Source organism: Antennarius striatus, chromosome 13 (assembly GCF_040054535.1).
Source record: "Antennarius striatus isolate MH-2024 chromosome 13, ASM4005453v1, whole genome shotgun sequence".
NCBI classification, from domain to species: domain Eukaryota; kingdom Metazoa; phylum Chordata; class Actinopteri; order Lophiiformes; family Antennariidae; genus Antennarius; species Antennarius striatus.
Window position 1 is genome coordinate 18129939 of NC_090788.1, and position 13506 is coordinate 18143444.

Below are 13506 nucleotides of genomic sequence, written 5' to 3' on the forward strand. Positions count from 1 at the left end.
ATTTGTATCGAAGATTTTTTAGAGCTTGTATTCACTTACAAGTGCAATGAGTTAGATGTGTTATTAAGGCAAGCCAACAATTAAAATTTAATGTATCAGTTGATGAATCACGGCTGATGGCAATGAATCAGTAATTTCTTTAGCAAGTCATTTAAGATACCAAAAAAGTCTTTTATGTTCCATTTGACGTGGCTCATATACTGTGCAACTAAATTTTTACTTACTGTTCAAGCTTCTACTTCAATAATGTGCCTTCGTTATGTATTCCTCACACCACCCACTCCCCAACCCCCTCCCATGTTTAAAAGCTGTTTAAAACAAAAATGCAAAAAATTATTTCTATTTACTCCAACATGAGTTGTTGATCGTATAAAACATTCCTGTGGCCGGGCAGCGAAAAGTGAGTTTGTCCCTGGGCAGGCCTGGAAGTGTCATTGTCAACAAAGTACCAGAAGAGGGGCTTTCATGGCCTTTACTGTGCCCAGTGACAAGTGCTTGACGGTCTTAATAAAAAAGGAGATTGGTCCCACGTCAGCCCTGGAGCTCTGAAAGACCTGTTCTCTGAAAACGTGACAAAGGTCGTCTGCCCCCCTCCAGTCCCAAGGAGCCCGACCTTGTCCAGATCTGGAATGGTCAAGGAACCTCCATAAACATGATTCTTTGTGCCCCTGGTGGTCCAGTTAAATTTTTTGTACCCCCTGGTAGTCCGTTTCAAATTTTCAAGCCGGTGGACCACCTTGGGGGTCTTCTCGGGCTATATACAGGTAGTGCACAACTTACTAGCGTTCTACTTACGATCATTTGGAAATACGAGCAAATGTGCGGTGTCAAATTTCACCTTTTGTACATTTTTTGCACATATCTCAGGAACCAGATAAGATAGAAAGGCGAAAACAAAATGCATTATATTCAGGGAGGAAAGGAGATGAAAATTAGATCACGACCTTGACCTTGAAAAGCTAGGTCAAGGTCAAATTTTCACTTTTATACCTTTTTTCCATACATATGTCTGAAACCTCATGAGATGTATTCACAAAACAAAAAGCAACATTTTCAGGAAGCCAGAGGCACAAAAATGTGATGATGACCTTCACCTTTTGTGAAAAGCCATATACCCGATAGTACAATATAGAATTCATTGCTGCAAGCATTATGAAAGTAGGTCAGGGTGAAATTTTGAAATCAGGGGTGTCTCGGGATGTTGAAGTCTCTGACTGCCTTGTTTGTTGGTGTCTCTCTGAGACACCAAACAACATGATAGACAGTATAATATCGTGCCTTCGATACTTTACTGTCTATCGTGGTTGATAAATCAAAGGATCGTGAAGTTAGTGGTAGTGGTGACCATCTCCCTGATAATAACTTCCCACTGACAATAACTCCCCCCTCTTTCTTCTCTTTCTTACCATAGTTGTGTGTGTGTGTGTTTGTGTGTGTGTGTGTGTGTGTGTGTGTGTGTGTGTGTGTGTGTGTGTGTGTGTGTGTGTGTGTGTGTGTGTGTGTGTGTGTGTGTGTGTGTGTACACGCGTATGCATTTGCACTTGTGGAGTAATACAGTAGTGATAGTAGGGATTTAATTCTAGTAAGCGTTCAATTATTTTCAGATTAGGGCCATAGATGTGATACAGTGTATTCAAGAGTAAGGGATCCTGATTTTCACATTTCCTGCCAGTCTCCCAGACCATAATTCACCGGCTTCTCTTCCTCTCCATAGATCATGACAAACACAACCGTTGAAACAATAGAAAGACCACACTTGAGCACACACACACATAAACCTTGTGAGCACTTTTTCAACATCTTGATGGGTTGCACATCCATTAATGCATTAGTGGAGCTTAATGCAATGTAAATGCAGCTACACACTTCAGGATATGCTGTGCGGTAGACACTGGTGATTCTTCCGCTGCAGGCAGAGCTGAGCTTGTCGCACAGCGACAGCAAGGCTGGTTGTGTCTGGGCGTTTGCTCATGATGACATAAAGTCAATTCACAGAGGAATTAATGTGCTCACTGACAAAAGTAACTATTTTCCACCTGCTGAAGATCGCTTTGTTTATTGAGGTGAGTTTGACTGTCTAATAGTTTATGTCAATGACCCAAGCTAATGTGCAAACTCATGGGTGGCTTGAAAAGGTATAGTGAGATTTCTTAAGGCTCCCTCTTTTTGCCTCATTAATTTTGCAATCGTCTGAGTGGAGGAGATGAGCCTCTACTTTGCTTTTGACTTCAGACCAGGGCTCATTACCTGCTACTCTCACTCTGTCCATTCTTACCTTTTCTCCATTTCCATATCCGTTTAACATATACTCATGATCTACTCACATAGATAAGTGGAACTAGACTTAAGAGAATCTGTCTGTCTGTCTGTCTGTCTGTCTGTCTGTCTGTCTGTCTGTCTGTCTGTCTGTCTGTCTGTCTGTCTGTCTGTCTGTCTCTGTCTCACTCTGTCTGTCTCTGTCTCTTCTGTCTCTGTCGGTCCGTCCGTCCATCTGGCTGTACTGCTAGATAGGCACTAGCTAGCTACAGTAGTATCTTGAGATGCAAGCTGCTCGACATACGAGTTTTTTGAGATACGAGCCATTGCTCAGTTCATATTTTTGTTTGACATACAAGCCAAAATCTGAGATGTGAGCCAAGCTTTGGGACAGTGGGATGGGTACAGTGATCGGCTGAGACCGGATCTTGTACTTTCCCACGTGTTGGCGGATGGATACAAAATCAGCTGAGAATACATCTCATTCTCATTCGGAGTGTACCCTGCCTCACGCCCCCCGACTGTATCTAGATATCTATCTATCTAGTTATTGTCTGTCTGTCTGTCCTACCTGTCTGATCACAATGCTGTGGTCTTTTTGGAAATTAAATAAGGGAAACAAACTGTAAGAAGTGGTCTGTAATTCAATGCATTATGGTGCTAATTATTTTTTTCTCCCTTTGTTCTCACTATTTCTGTGTGTAGGTGAGTCAGTAATTTTTGCTGATACTCTCTACTCTGAGGTGCTATGATGTGCAATAATGATCCATTCACTTCAAGCTTATTTTCAAAACTTTGATTCCACTTCTGCAGTTAAACTTCGAGTTCCTCTAAGAAATTCATGCAGACAAAAATGTAACGCCAAGGAGGAGTTCATCTTTCTCACAACTCCCGTGAAAAATTTCAAACTCAGGTCTGTCCGTTCGTTGCCAGGAAGTTTAAAGGTCTAGCTGTTCTGGCAGGTTTTCTAGCCGAGAGCATCACAGATACATTTTCGCTAGAAATTGGAGAATCCATTTCAGTTCTTTGAACATGGGTTAACCAGAGGAGATCACCAAACAATATTTTACAGCACACAGTTTGACATCTCGGCAGCAAATACACCCTAAGAGGCCATTCCTGCATTTCTCTTACTGCCAATGTTATCTGGCCAAAAGCAAGAAAAAAAAAAAAAATCAGTGCATGATTTCCTTCCTTGTTCTTGTGTTTTCAAGAATCCATTTGTTGGCTCCTGGAGCCACACTTGTGCTCTATGGGCTCATGCCATGGATGCTATGATGAATCACAATCATCACTTCAAGAAGTACATGTGAAAGATGTCGAGGGGCTTGTTGTTAGTCCAACCTGAAGCGACTGTATGTTCTAGTTTCAATTTAATAACATATGCATATACTGTAGGTAACACTGGTGTGAAACAGTGGTGGGAAGCAGGTGTAGCTATGGAGTTGTGTTAGGCCTTCAAATGCAATCAGGGAATAAAAGGAAATGAAAATGCATTGAAGGCTTCTGCCAAAAGGGTAAAAAGCCTTGTGGAACTCTGTCATTTTCTTCTAGTAAATTTTATATTATCGTTTTCAATGTTTTAGATGGGGACCTCGCTTAAAAATAAGCTCAACCTTTTCGGGGCGATGATGTAATCAGAGACACAAACACAGTCAGAAACATTGATTTCTACTAATCTGACCGCACATGCTGACTTTTAACAAGCTTGTTGTATTATATTAATTGAGCCACAATTATAATCAGGACATGGCGAAGAAGATTGCTGAAAATAATTTCTGATGATACGGAAACCATTTCATGTTTAATTATTTTTGAAAATATTTAGTCATTTCAATTTATCAATGAGTTTTTATTATTACTTATTCACTCACGTCTTTTTGGCAGACGATTTGTTCAGTGGGGAATTGCACTCCATCCCCGTTTTCCTCTCTGTTGCCTTGAGACTGTTAGCAATGGTTTTGCCTCAGGTATTTAAATGTGAAAATTGTCTGTAACTTGATTTGCATAAGTATATGAAATGAATTAAGTGTTAAATTAGCTACATCCCAGCTATTACATATTTGAAAACATGAGTAATTATTGTGTCTCTTTGTAAATAAGGCCCCTATATCTTAAAACTAGAGCATGGAGAGAAAGAAAAAAAATTCACCCCTTGGGCCCTTTCATCTCTATTCTGTACCTGGCATGATTTTTTAGTAGTTCATATAGATTATGTATAAAACAAACAAATGCAATTCTTTTTTCTGTAATTCACATTTTGGATGCTTTCTTTCATAGTGTTACAAGAAAAAGAAGGAAAATCAGCAAAACATTTTCACTGGGAGTCTGCAAATTTTACAAATGACTGATTTAGTTGTGGTTTAAGTCAATTTAATTTCCTTTCAAATCAGATGTTAGAGTACCCAGTGAGGCTTTCACATCCATACAGTGTGTGAAAACATCTGTTTTCAGAAGCAGTAGCAGTAGATCCAAAAGAAGAACTCACAAAAATCATTGTATTGGACTGGACATAGTTTATTGTAGTGAAGATAGGTAAAGGGGTGGCCCAGAGTGACTGCAGACATCAGAGTTGAAGTTTGTAGACATGAAAACAAGCTTGGTGATGCAGGAATTCCTGTAAGCTGACAGAGGTAAACTAGATCCAAAGCAAAGAAGTCTAAAAGCAGAGTTTCACAAAAACACAAACAAGACAAAGGCCAAGAATAGAGTAAATGGTTTATGTATAAATATTGTAGCAGCTGGTTTAGGAAGTAATCAGATTCAGAAATGCTGACAGAAGCAGGAAGGCCAGACAACCACAGACACAAATACATCTTACATGACACACTGCTGCTTAACCCTGTTAGTCTGCAAATACTTGCTTTGACCATCTAGATGACATACCTCAAACTCCCCCAACCTTGATTTTCAGCCGCAGTGCCTGATCAAGTTGGCTACTTAGCAGAATAGGCGGAGTTTTTGAGACCATGATTCTGAGTAAGTGTGGATTTACTGCATTTTATTTCACTAGTTATACCTTGGTTCACTTAGTTCACATACATAGACACAGGTGTAGATAGCAACAAAAGCAAGTATAAGAATAAAAAAAAATAATTGTGTTTTATGCTACCTACAGGAAACGTTACTGGGTTTGAGGTCATTTCACATTGTATCTAAATATATTTAGTTTTTGGTGAAGTAAAACAGCCAGCTTACTTTTTTTTTTAGTGTAAATGTTCACAGCCATCATTTCTGGTTGAGTGCACTGCAGCTACATTGTCTCACCACAATGTCTACTATAGTATACATAGAGTATACTCTATAAAAGCATAATAATATAATTACATGATGTGAAACAGCAACAGAAATAAGAAGGCAGAAGAAAGGACGAGGAGATATTGTGAAGCAGACATTGAATAATAAAAGGTTAAAAGACGAAACAAATTAAGGGGATGAGGTGAAGAACAGAAAGACACCACGAACCAGAGGGAGTGATCAGCTTCTCTTCTCTGTGAAATTTAAATAATGTGAATGAGATCAAGATAAACTTAACCGGCTCAGTGTCACTTTATCATAACCAGATCCGTTTTGCTCACAAACACACATACCTCGTAGACTGAGTAACACAAATCACAGTACAGTCACAGTAAATACACTTTTTCAGTTTAATTTGTATTAGGCAGCACTCAAATAAAAGACTGCAGTGGAGATAACCCATACGCACGCATCTGGTCTGAATTAGTATGCCATTACTGCACCAGGCTGAGTGTACCCTTGGAAGGGAGACCACCCCTCTGCTTTCTCTTTCTTCATGTGGTTGCTGGAGTCATGAGCAACTGGTTTGGCTCTTCATAAAAGAACAGAAGATTAAAAGAATGAAAGAGGGTGACAAAAAGAATGATTAACTGCTTTTTTCTCAATCTCATCGAAATGGTTTTCAGCAACTTGTTATAACACACTTTCTTAGGATGTATACAGCATTGGTGACTTTTCCTATGAATAGAGATTGTATAATGTTCTACATGTAGTCAGATTTGATTTAAAATTAACAATTCTTATCATATTATTTATGCACTGCCTGGCCAATAAATGCAGGTTGGTGAGTCTTCTATTGGATAAACATTAAATATTTGGTGAAATCACATTCTAAAGCAATTGATAAAATGTAATGTGGTCAGAGTCAAGATTTACCCTGAGAAGTTGATGAAGTGATCACCCATCATACTTCGTGTCGACTGTATAAGTCTGTGGGGGCAGTTTTGTGATCTGTGGTTGCTTCAATTGGTGAGGTCATCTGATTTCCTGAAGAATGATGAAAGTTAACTTCCCCTGGTGGCATGGAAATATTCCAAGACAGTCCTGGGATTTAAAAGGCTCAAATGGTGACAGAGCTAAGGCCACCACTGAGTCCAGACCTTAACTTCATTGAGAATCCTCCCAATGTGCTGAAAAAGACAAAACAGCCCAATTCTCCCTTCACCAATACAACATCTTGAAAATTGATGCAACTCTTGATGAAAATAAATTCTGTAACATTACATAAGGTTCACAAAACAATGAAACAGTGAATGCATGTCATACTGAAAGCTAAAGGTATTCCAACAAAATAATGTGTAACTTCTTTTTCTTGTCTAGGCAGTGTGTGCATTTAGGTTAAGTACTTTCAAGGTTTACATTTTTCTTCTGTATTTTCCAACCAATGACAAATGAACTTCTACATTCCATTGGGTTGTTGCTTTTACAGGCAGTCTAATTGTGTTTATGCAGGTCATTGAAAAATTTCATCAGGACAATGAAATACTAAATAGTAGGGCTACAAGTGTTCTTGTTTTTTTATGGTCATAACAGATATAATCATCCCAAAAAAGAACAAATTTGAAAGCTGTTAAATCTCATCACCCTCGATGCCAGAGCCCATGCTTCCAGTCCCATCTTAAGTGATGTTTCATATTTTGGGGCGTAAACAACCTCCACAGTGGCTCAGGACTAGCCTGTGCTCCTTTTGCAGACTGCAAGAGCTGTCACATCTCTTCAGATGCCACATTAGATCGGGAATATAAACACACACATACAGGAAAACACTGAACAAACACACACAACCCTCAGGTTATTGGAAAGATCTAAGCTCCTGGAGCAGTTGGCTCTTCTAGGCTCTACCAAAGCACCAAGACACACATCAAATAGACCCAAATCTGTGACTGTATAAGCAAAAACTAAGGCACCAGTTTCAGTTTCTAAAAAAAAAGGAAAAAATGTAATTTAACCACAACTTTTTCAGCGCTGTTGGAAAGCCAAAAAATAACTCCATTTCACATAGTTTTATAATACCAATTTGTCAATGCAAAATCAGTGTGTTACACTGAAATTAGGATGTCAATCATGAATATATAATTTTATTGTTCTTTTCCTCACTTCTGTATGTCTCTAAGGAAAAACACATGATATTCGACTCCGAACATAGACCTTAATAGAAGCCATGTTTACCTGAAGTTCGAGTGTTCTCTGCCGGGCAAATGGTGAATACCGTGAAGACGCTGCCTCCTGCTAACTCAGGATATGTGGCTTGAGAGGAGAGAAAGAGAAATTCAGCCTGAAAGAAGAGATAGAAAGGAGGTTGAACATTGGTGTTATTGTATCTCCGAGGTTAACCTCAAGCAACGTCAAGAAGCCAGCAATAAGAGGCCCTCTATGCAGCCTGCACTGATCTAAAGGCCAATACAAACCTTCATCAGTGAGTCATGACACATGACGGGATGTCATTGTCCTGTGTCTGAAATGTCTCATATTTGAACCCCAGTCACACAATGAGCACACACAAAAGAACACACTTACACTTGAGTCTCTGCAGTGATCCCCAAATTTTCCAATGAATCAGTGATTATACATAGCATTCACGTCATAGATACAGAATTGTAAGAGTAGCGTGGCATGAATTTACATCCTGCTGTTTAACATTTTTATATGTACATTTATTTCACTTTACTTCAATAGCTTTCAATTTGGTTTAGCTGGCTTAAATTTTTATTGCATGGTTTATTAAGCTTGGCTGTGCCATGTAAAATAATTATGAGGCTGTATCTTTAAATATAAGGCTACTGTGTACCCAAGCTTAAAGGGATGGGTGTGGAGCCCCTGTTTCCACTTGTTTAGTTTTCAAAAGGCCCTCATTTGTGTCCCAGATGTATTTCTCGAGAGAAGTAGAGGTTTTTGGTAGCTGTAAAATAGACTTAAACTGAGTGGGAGTGAACTGTGGTCTAGGGTTGTGGCTCTGTTAAGTATAGACTTGAGAAACACCACAAAATTAGAGCTCAGCCCCCTTTCTGGACTGTGATGAGCCCCACAAGCACAAAAGTGCATTTATGAGAGAGACACATAAAAAAAAACATACAATGAAGAGACTGTTTTGTCTTAGCCTTGTCTTTCTAAAAAACACATACATTAAATAGACGCTTCAGACATTTCAGAAGATCTTACAACACTGTGAGGCGGTTGGCTAAGGTTCACTGATTTGAGTGAGCTGATCTGCAGTATGGTGCTTCACTTGATGTTTTCATACTGAGTTTGTTTCAAAGTAGAATTTCTGTGTGGCATTGTGTTTTTCTATCCTGTAACTGCCGGTGTTTTCATGTCTGATAAAACTCCAACTGAGCCAGACAAATTTAATTTTAATTACCTCCTCTGCCACATATTTAAATCCCAACTCTGGAGAATTTTTGTTTTATTATATACCCGAGAAGTGTCCTGAAATCAACATGGCCCCACAAGCAATGCTTTTTTCTAGATTTTTTTTTTTTTTGCACAGACCTCAGATCAAACATAACGCCGTTATGAGTTTGACCCAAAGGGGGCAGGCACTCTCTTGGGAGGATTTACTGCGGACCGAGTGAGAGCCAATAAACACTCCTTTCAAACAGAGCAGTGACACAGAGCAGGCAGACATTCGTGTATGTGTGTTTGCGTGTGTGTGTGTGTGTGTGTGTGTGTGTGTGTGTGTGTGTGTGTGTGTGTGTGTGTGTGTGTTTGTATGTGTTCAACCTCTGCGCTGCGTGTGTTCCATCTTGCTGGGTCCAAGGCGTCCTGACACTTCAAGATCAGAGAACCCAGAAATTGGCACTTGTGAGCATCACTTACCAGGCTTTGATGTAAAATGATGGTCGGGGTTAAAGAAAGTGTTAGGGTTGAAAAAAATGATCTTACGTCAAACAATTGTGGTCAGCGATAACAACACAAGGGTTTCTGTGCATGTACACATTTTTTTTTATTGATTTATTTTTTATCTTTGTACAGTCCCATAAATCTCCAAGGGACATGTTACTGTCCTTTACCCCATCACAGTCCACATTGCCCCGCCTGGAGAATGGAGGTTTGGGATTGGGGTTAAAAGGTTGATTGCATTAGTGACTTCTATCAGGATTCATTTGAAGACTGGTTTAGAAACAAAGTGATGGTTTTTGAACTTTGAGACTGACCTTGGCTTTTGGGCGTCTAAGCAATCTTACCCATTGAAATGTGTATGTGTGCGTGTGTTTGGCTGTCTGTAGAGAATCACAAGAGCACAGTACAGGAGCGCATATTCTAATGTGTTTCCATTTCTCTGCCTGATCGAAACATTGATTAATCAGTTACATTTTAAGTGAGTTAAAATGGTGATAAAAGATTTCTCAAAGATATGATCTGCCCAACAGATACCGAAATGTTTAAGGCCGAGATAAAGCGCACACAGGAGGAAAGACACATCTAAAACAAGGAAAGGGGTGAAAAAAATAGATGCATAGAGACACACATGAATGCCTGCATGCACGCCAAATGGAGGGATGCAGACCCCTGAGGGTGCATACATGACTAGCTTTTTGCTCAGTAGTCACTGTGAAGTGGAGCGGAGGTAGCTATGACGATAGCATTTATCATCATGGGAGTGGAAATGAAGAGAGAATGTAAAAGAAACAAAAATAAAGTATACCAACATTTCTTTGCCCCAGATGCGGGACGCATCAGGTCATCATGTACAGTAGACGACTATAGAAGAATCCTCAATTTATGCTTTATTGGTTGTTAGTATTTTATACAACGTCTGATCGTGTGCCTCTTTGAATTTGCTCTTCACACATCATTCATGTTTAGCTCTTGTATTGATGGATTCAGAAATAAGAGTATGCCCTACTTTAGTTGAACATATGATCCTCGTTGGGGGGGGCTCTTTAGGTTGGGCAGTCAGATTACCTACTAAATAGGTGAAGTAGGTTTGTGTGGTCATTCTTTCTGTTTGTACTAACCAACAAAACAATGGTCATGGATGGATGGAGGTCTCCATCAGAGTGTATGAGAGTAGTCTCCATGTTGAGTAGAAGCAGCTTGTCAGCCACTAATTTAAAGGTATCGCTCCTTTGTGTGGGTCTTTCATGACCGTGACCTGTGTTTGTGTGACCTAGTGGCCGTGGTGGGCTTTAACACACTAGCTTTTACAGCCAGTTGGTGTGGATCATGTCAGGTCCTGGTTCTGTCTAGCTCTTCATGCCTGAGGCTCATTGGATGTGTGTCTCTGTGATATTGGCTGGTAGTTGTAGGATGTCTCTGTGGTCCTCTCTTATCCCACAACCACTTAGTATTGGTGCTGTGTGACACCTTTATTCCCCATATGTCCCTCAGCACTGCTTATTCTGGTGTCTCTTGAGCAAGAACCGGATCTGGCCCCCGGGTCGTATGTACATATTATTATTAGTAGCAGTATTAGTAGTTGTAGTATTACTTCTTTCCATCTGCATATACTCATGTTTCAAATGTGTACATACATACACATACATACATAGATACATACATAAATACATACATATGTATATGTATACGTATACATATGTATATATATACGTATATGTATATTAGACTGAAAGTCAGATAGACAGACAGACAGACACCCTTTCCATGTATTTCTTTAGCTGTAGCTGGAGGAAGATATATCACAAAGAGGAGAGAGAGGAAAATAGAATTGAAAGCCTGTTGAGAGAATAGTGACCTAAATTACAATATGGAGTAAAATATATTTCAGACTACAACCTTCCCTGCTTGATACGTCACCATTTTCCCCAGAAGGGATACGAAGGTGGAGGCAGACTGGATTGCAACCTTCGGCTTTGTCCTTCACAAAACAATGGCTCTAATAATCCGGCTTTCCCCCTGAGGTCGGCGGTAATGAACACACTCCGTCACACGGACACAGACTCACGTTTTTCTACGTTTACAGTACAAAGATGGTTCAATGAGACCACAAGACAGATTAAAGACAAGCAGATGCTATTTAGTTGCAGTGTTCTCACCTCTATTCTTGTCCTACTTCCCCCCTCCTCCCTCTCATCATATCTTCTCTATATTTTCTACTATGTGTGATGGATGAGCTGCTCTATCATATGAGTAATACTAATATAGGCCTGTCGGCATGCACTGGCTCCAGCCTCTCGCAAATTGAATTTGTCAGAGGCCTTTTTCTGTGCCTGCTCCTTCTGCTTTTTCACCATGTGTGTTGAAGTGTGTAACTACGCTGGCTAGTTTTTAGATCATCTGACAACATTATCTTTACTCGGCTCCTGCCGAACCACACAGTGAACCTTTCAAATGAACCGCTCTGTATTTAAATGACCCACAACGAGTCAGCTTTACCTAGAAAGAAGACCTAGTGCTAAATTTGCTGATTTTTTTTCTTTTTTTACTCCTTATTATTTACCTTTGTCTACCATTTTCTCCCATATTAATTTTTCTCTCTTCACCCCCCCACCCCTTGTATTTTTTCATCACTTCAAGTTGAACATTTTTTTGTGGTTTTACTACACTGCAGCAGAGCACTTACCCCCACCAACTAGCTTTTTTTTTAAAAAATAGGCACTTTTTTTTTTTTCCCTGACTGTGTGTCTGCATCTGCCTGTGTGTGACTCACATACCAAACGAGCCACTGTCCACTGCTAGCTGGGAAATGAAAGATGGACAGAAAAACAAGGACTTGTTTATTCCTTCCCTCTTGTCTCTGTTTTCCACCATCGCTCTCGCCTTGTCTCCTGCAGAGCTGTAATCTTAGAGATGTTGAAAACACTAATCCGTTTATTTTGACCCTGCTTCTTATTATTTGTTGTGTGTGTGTGTGTGTGTGTGTGTGTGTGTGTGTGTGTGTGTGTGTGTGTGTGTGTGTGTGTGTGTGTGTGTGTGTGTGTGTGTGTGTGTGTGTGTGTGTGTGTGTGTGTGTGTGTGCACGTGATTGGGATGGGCGTGCATCGCTGTATGTGATCGTGCTTACACCTGGTGTAATTACACTCTGCCTCACTCCTTCAGTCATCAATATGCTGCTGTGGGGAAGTCTGGATGTAATGGCTGGCCAGCTGGCTGTAGCCTATCAGCTTGTTTGGATGATAACACATTAACCCATGACCATGATTGCTTTTTAAGATTGTGAAGCCAGACATGTCTGGCCTTTAAAAAAAAAAAATCCAAAACTTTTTATTTTTTACTTAGCATTTTTTTCACGGTTCCTTTACATACGTTAGATGCTTATACCTCTGATATCTACAATATCTCTTTAATCATGCTCTCTCAGTAACCATGTCCGTTTCTGTTTGTCTTAGCTGCAATTACAACATCTCTCACCCAAGCTTACACCAACTCTCTTTGCTGCCATTCCCTCCCATACCTCTCTTTCCTTCCCTGATTCAAATTCACTTTAATCCTATCAACACATTCTCTTACAGCCGTTCTTCCCCTCGAATGTGTTTTCTCACCTCTTCTTCACAACCACATCACTTTTTCTCCTCTCTTCTCGCATTTTCTTGTCATTACCGCACAACCGTCCTCTTAGTTTTTTTTTCCTTTTAATCATTTGGGACCATCAAGGTTTCGGCTGTTCCGCAGAAGATGATAGAGTCACCCTGACACTTTTAGTAGAGAAATAAGGTGGCAGGTACGATGAATGGTAGCCAATGTGAGATGAAAATGAAGAGAATGTGTTAATTAGAATATTAAAATCTATTAAAATATGTTCAGAAATCTTGGTGAAGAACAAAGAAACAGAATGGGTTGATACCTTACTGCCTGGGACAGTGGTTGTCTTTGTAGAAAAGACTACCACTGTCCCAGGCAGTGGTAGTCCAGAAAGACGCAAATGCATCTTTCTGGACAAGTTTGTGCAATATTATAATTCATCACTTTGGCTAGGTTACTTTATTGTTTATTTGTTTCTGGCTAAACTTCTTTCCCATACAGAAAGCAAAATTAGTTTTTTTTTTAAAAAGG

The 13506-nt window shown here is 39.8% G+C and overlaps 1 protein-coding gene and 1 long non-coding RNA gene across 5 annotated transcripts in view; one reads left to right on the plus strand and one right to left on the minus strand.

Moving 5' to 3' along the window:
* The window catches only part of cadm2a (cell adhesion molecule 2a), a 209510-nt gene that overhangs the window by 71488 nt on the left and 124516 nt on the right, over positions 1 to 13506 (plus strand). The window lies entirely within an intron of this gene.
* LOC137606597 (uncharacterized) lies at positions 4789 to 7827 on the minus strand. 2 transcript variants are annotated; one of them, XR_011037880.1, is made up of 3 exons: positions 7723 to 7827; positions 6430 to 6540; positions 4789 to 6085 (listed from the first exon to the last, which is right to left on the minus strand). It is a non-coding gene; the product is annotated as an uncharacterized lncRNA (long non-coding RNA). The 2 variants fall into 2 exon arrangements; XR_011037879.1 differs by having other exon boundaries at positions 6430 to 6597.